Here is a 6,323-nt window from a genome sequence, read left to right on the forward strand (position 1 = left end):
TAATTTTAAAATATAATTAGAGACACCGACCATGGAAAGTAAGAGGAGAGTTTAGGGGATGCTGAAGACACAATGGGGGAATTCTATAAAGCATTTACAATATCTTTCTGGCTGTAGTACCCCTTTTGAGTTCCTAATTCTGGAAAACCATCAGGATACTGTTCGTTTGCAGTTCCTACACATGACAATTTCCGGTGCTTCCTATTACTGTCACATGTTGCTATCGCTGTGACAGATTCAAAAAGAAATACTGCCAGTTTGCAGATTAGAAAACTGGCGGCAATTAAGATCAACTCTGAGCTGGCATACAGAGAGGCTCATGGGTTGCTAGGACACTGGCAGACGCCAGCATCCTAGCAAACATTGGCTTAATGGAGGCGGTGTAGTGCAGTAGTCCTCAGTCTAATCACTCTTATGACTCTTATGGCAGAATATGGTACAGTGAGCCATAGCTGCTTTTCAGTCCAGTAGTGGCTATGGAATCTACCTACTGCCATCCATTGTCAATCACAAGAGTAGCAGCGCTTGCAGACTAATTCCACATCAGGTCTGCCTACCTTTTGATTGACAGTGGATGGACGTTGGTTGATTCTGCAGCTACTATTCAGTCCAATAGCAGCTATGGAATCCAACTACTGCGTTCTGCTATCAACTACATAGGAGGGGACAAGACAGGGGCAGACTGACAACTCATGGGGCCCCCGGGCAATAGGGGATCATGGGGCCCCTATGTCCTTGCCCAAACTCAAAAAAACCTATGAAAAAGGTACCAGGGGCATCTCATGGGGCCCCCTACTGACCCCGGGCCCTCGGGCAGTTCCCGAGTTTCCAAATGGTCAGTCCGCCCCTGGGACAAGAAAAACTTGTGACGTGAACATGTAAGCTCTGTAACTTGTCGGCACAGCAGAGGGACTCCACTTCTATCAGAGAAATGAGAGGCCAGTGGTGGTGCCAGAGTCATCCCTGTAATGCTGTGAGAAGCCAGTGGTGTTCTTCTTGTCTCCATACCATGTTTTTCCTATTGGAAGTTTTCCCTTCCAGTGGAGGAGCTGAAAATATTACTATGCGCACTTAATATTTTTCTTCTGGTGACTGCATTTATAAAGCATTATCTAGCACGGAGTCACTTTCACCCATTTGTCACAGAGATTCCTTGGATGTTTATTTGATATTCATCCGAATGATCTAAACCATTTATTTTATATTGTACTGTTCACTATTGTCACTTTATATTTATTTTCAAATATCACTTACTTGCTGATATTCTGCGGGATACTCATGCAATATCATTCCCTTTAGCACTAATTTGAGCGCCTTCACTTTGACTTTGTCACTATTGTCACTTTATTTACTAGCATTTGGGTTTTGTAATATTGTACAGTGCTGCATTTCACGTTTTTTCATGCTTTTGAGGATAAAGGGGGTTCATCCTTTTATGCCAGCTGCTTTATGTGAGTCCGGGCGCTCGCTTTGCTTACAGTACACAACATGGAAATGCAATTATTTTTAAATTGCTAAATTAATATTCTCATCAGCAGTATATAGCAGTCTTGTGACTTCTATCAGTGTCTGGCCCAGGGCTGAGCTTAGCCTGTCTAATGTGGAGGTGCAGTAAAACATGTCAGGGGGGCAGAGGATGGGAGGTCAACAGGGTAGTGTACATGGGGTCAGCAGGACAGAGGATAGGGGCATCAGTTTGTAAGGCAGTGAACAGAGGCAGTTCACTTGTAGGGCAGTGTACAGGGGTCTGCAAGGCAAAGAACAGGGGTCAGTAGGGAAGAGGACAGGGGTCTCTGCTGGCATGGAAGAAGATAGGAGTCATTGCTGGCAAGGCAAAGGGCAGGAGTCACTGCTGTCAGGGTAGAGGACAGGGTTCACTGCTGGGAACACTCAGCAGAGAACAGGGGTCACTGCTGGCAGGGCACTCAGCAGAGCTCCTTCTTTCATCCCTGCACTGCACACAGCCTGACCACAGGCAGCAAATCTCCTTGCCGCACACTACACATAGCTGAGATTGGATTCCCTTACACACAGCCATGATCTGCACAGTGTGTAGCTGGCTACTGCAGCTGCGCTACCATTCTGACCAATGAATTTCACATTTCAGAATTGTGCAGATTGTGGTTGTGTGTAAGGGAATCTGATCTCAGATATGTGCTGTGTGGGGAGCAGAAGCTCTGCTGCCTTTGCCAAGGCTGTGTGCAGTGCAGAGAACGGAAAGGGGGTTCAGCATAGTTGCCAACATTTTAAAAACATTTCCAGGGTTACCTTTTCTGCCATGCCATAGATGGAGAATATACTTTAATTAGGAATGGGACATTCATTTAAAACAGGAATGGCTTTGAAAGCAGCATATCATTAACCAAAGGCCATACGTTAATCAAACATATGTAAGAGAGCTGTGGTTATGTTAATGCAGCTTAGTGGCAGGTTAGAGCAGTATAGTGTCAGGCTTGGACAGTATAGTGGCAGATTAGGGCAGTATAGTGGCAGGCTGGGGCAGTACAGTGGCAGGTTAGGGCAGTACAGTGGCAGGTTAGGGCATTAGAGTGGCTGTAAAGTGGCAGCTTATAGCAGTATAGTGGCACGTTAGGGCAGTATAGTGGCACGTTAGGGCAGTATAGTGGCTGGCTAGAGCAGTATAGTGGCAGGTTGGAGCAGTATAGTGGCACGTTAGGGCAGTATAGTGGCGGGTTAGGGCACTATAGTGGCAGGCTAGGGCAGTAGAGTGGCTGTAAAGTGGCAGCTTATAGCAGTATAGTGGCACGTTAGGGCAGTATAGTGGCACGTTAGGGCAGTATAGTGGTTGGCTAGAGCAGTATAGTGGCAGGTTAGAGCATTATAGTGGCAGGCTACAGCAGTATAGTGGCAGGTTGGAGCAGTATAGTGGCTGGCTAGAGCAGTATAGTGGTTGGCTAGAGCAGTATAGTGGCAGGTTAGAGCATTATAGTAGCAGGCTAGAGCAGTATAGTGGCAGGTTGGAGCAGTATAGTGGCAGGTTAGGGCAGTATAGTGGCAGGCTGAGGCAGTAAAGTGTCAGGTTAGAGCAGTATAGTGGCAGGTTAGGGCAGTATAGCAGTAGGCTGGGTTAGTATAGTGGAAGTCTGGGTTGGTATAAGGGCAGTATAGTGGCATGTTACAGCAGTATAGTGGCAGGATAGGGCAGTATAGTTGCAGGTTAGAGCTGTATAGTGGCAGGCTGGGGCAGTATAGTGGCTGTATAGTGTCAGGCTAGGGCAGTATAGTGTCAGGCTAGGGCAGTATAGTGGCAGGCTGGGGCAGTACATTGGCAATACAGTAGCAGGCTGGGACAGAACAGTGGAAGTATAGTGGCACGATGGGCAGCATAGTGTATAGGAAGGCTAGGGCAGTAAATTGGCAGGCTGGGGCAGTACAGTTGCAGGCTAGGGTAGAAGTACAGTGACAGGCTAGGGAAGTAGAGTGGCAGGCTGGGGCAATATAGTGGCAGGCTGGGGCAGTACAGTGGCAGGCTGGGGCAGTATAGTGGCAGCCTGGGGCAGTACAGTGGCAGGCTGAGGCAGTATGGTGGCAGGCTGGGGCAGTACAGTGACAGGCTAGGGAAGTATAGTGGCAGGCTGGGGCAGTACAGTGACAGGCTAGGGAAGAACAGTGGCAGGCTGGGGCAGTATAGTGGCAGCCTGGAGCAGTACAGTGGCAGGCTGGGGCAGTACAGTGACAGGCTGGGGCAGTACAGTGGCAGGCTGGGGCAGTATAGTGGCAGTCTGGGGCAGTGCAGTGGCAGGCTGGGGCAGTACAGTGGCAGGCTGGGGCAGTATAGTGGCAGCCTGGAGCAGTACAGTGGCAGGCTGGGGCAGTACAGTGACAGGCAGGGGCAGTACAGTGGCAGCCTGGGGCAATATAGTGGCAGCCTGGGGCAGTACAGTGACAGGCTGGGGCAGTACAGTGACAGGCTGGGGCAGTATAGTGGCAGTCTGGGGCAGTACAGTGACAGGCTGGGGCAGTACAGTGGCAGGCTGGGGCAGTATAGTGGCAGTCTGGGGCAGTACAGTGGCAGGCTGTGGCAGTACAGTGGCAGCCTGGAGCAGTATAGTGGCAGCCTGGGGAAGTACAGTGGTAGGCTGGGGCAGTACAGTGACAGGCTGGGGTAGTACAGTGGCAGGCTGGGGCAGTACAATGGCAGCCTGGGGCAGTATAGTGGCAGCCTGGGCAGTACAGTGGCAGGCTGGGGCAGCACAGTGACAGGCTGGGGCAATATAGTGGCAGTCTGGGGCAGTGTAGTAGAAGATTGGGGCAGTACAGTGACAGGCTGGGGCAGTACAGTGACAGGCTGGGGCAGTACAGTGACAGGCTGGGGCAATATAGTGGCAGTCTGGGGCAGTGTAGTGGAAGATTGGGGCAGTACAGTGACAGGCTGGGGCAGTACAGTGGCAGGTTAGGAAAGTATAGTGGCAGGCCAGGACTGTATGTGGTGACAGTGTGCTTAGTCTCTTTCAGCATGGCTGGAGTTGAAGACTCCATGTGGCTGGGCTGCTTTGTCCACTTCTCTATTACCCTCTTGAGCTGTGAGATCAGGAGTGAAGGAATCTGTGGGAAGAATGGAGGAGGCAACCACACCCTCAACCCAACCCACCAACTCCGGCTGCCTCGGGAAATAGTGAAGATACTAGGGACAGCCAAATCTTATCAGATGACAGGGGAGAGGTACAGGCAGTCTCCCCCACCTCTCTGGATGGAAGTCTCTGGCCCCAGTGCCCACCTTCAAAGACAAAAATCATGTATCCATTCGCTGCCCTATATAAATCCTGAATAATAATACAAAACATAGAGGTGTGTTGTCAGTGGGGCAGAAAGGCACTGACCGCAATAAGAACAAGTTACAACCTTTCTCCATTCTACTAAGAATGTTTTTTTGGTTTTCTCTATGTCCACCTTGAAGAGGTAAATTCTACCCAGTGGAGACACAGTCTGCAATAAAAACCTGATGGATATTCTACAAAAGTTCAAAACAAAACATACAAACCTGCGCTATGGTATTTAATAAAAAATAAAAAAAAAACACAAAAAATACTGAATTATAAATGGTACTGGTGCTGCTCTTAGTGTAATCCACTAATATATAAACAAAAATGTAGTTTATAGTTTATACTCTACAAAAAATGAGGTTGGCCTTTAGCCAAAGCTGGCCATGCATTTCGGCCTTGTTGGCACCTTACTGCCCAACATGCTTTGATGTGAAAATTGCAAAAGCATGGCAAAAAATTGTCATTGGAATAACGGCTGCATCTATATCAGGTGCAACCACTGTTCAGGTATTCGGCCTTCTGTTAGCCAGTGCAGGCTGTCTGAATACAATACATTACTCGGGAAGAGATGTAGGGAATCGAGAGATCATTTTCATTTAGCTCCTGGGGATGAACGAGTGAAATCTTTTAGTGTATGGACAACATTAGTTAAAAATACCAATACATAGTAAAAATACCAAGCAAGCATAATTTAAAGACAATATTTGACCATTTACTAAATATGTATGTTTTGCTTTGTTACTTTTTTCACTTTTCTGGTGATACAATCTCAGAGCTTTTTTTTTCAGCCAGAACATGGTGGAACTCTGTTTTACCACCTCTGGCACTGCTTTATCCTCTCCCACTTGTTAGTTGTCACTGGGAAACACAGAAACACAGTCATTTTCTGCACTACTTCATTCTTTTGCTGGCTTACGCAATTACCAGTGATGGTGTGCCTCTTCAGAAGTTCAGTTTTGCTACTCTTCCTGCAGCCTTTGCAAGGACTTCTCCCTGGCAGCCTCAGGGAAGTGTTCAGAGAGCTCTGTACTGTGTGTGGGCAGGGACAGTTCTAGACTAGTTTGCGCTCTAGGCAAGACCAGCTACTTTCACCCCCCCCCCCAAAAAAAAAAAAGCTTCAGCTATAGTTCTAATTCACCCCTACTAGCACACATCCGGTTTCCCTCAAATTTTCAACTCAAGCACAAATCCTGCCCCTCCCCAGCATAAATCCCCCCAATCCTTCCTCCTAACAAAAATCTCTCTAAATCCCTCCTCCTAGCATAACCTCCTCCAAATTACCCTTCCCAGCACAAATCCTTCCCCCCATTCCCAATCCCCCATCTACTAGCACAAATTCCCCCCCCATCACATCTTCTGGGACTACCCCCCCACACAATCCCCCCTCCTAGCACTAATCCCTCCCCCCAATCCTCCCTCCTAGCACAACACCCCCCCCCCCCCCAAATACCCTCTCCTAGCCAAATTCCCCCTTCTAGTACAAATCCCCCCCCAACACAAATCCCTCCAAATTCCCCCTCCTAACACAACCCCCCTATC

The sequence above is a fragment of the Staurois parvus genome, unplaced genomic scaffold (assembly GCF_062004578.1).
Source record: "Staurois parvus isolate SC_StPar_1 unplaced genomic scaffold, SC_StPar_1.0 ptg000017l, whole genome shotgun sequence".
NCBI lineage: Eukaryota > Metazoa > Chordata > Amphibia > Anura > Ranidae > Staurois > Staurois parvus.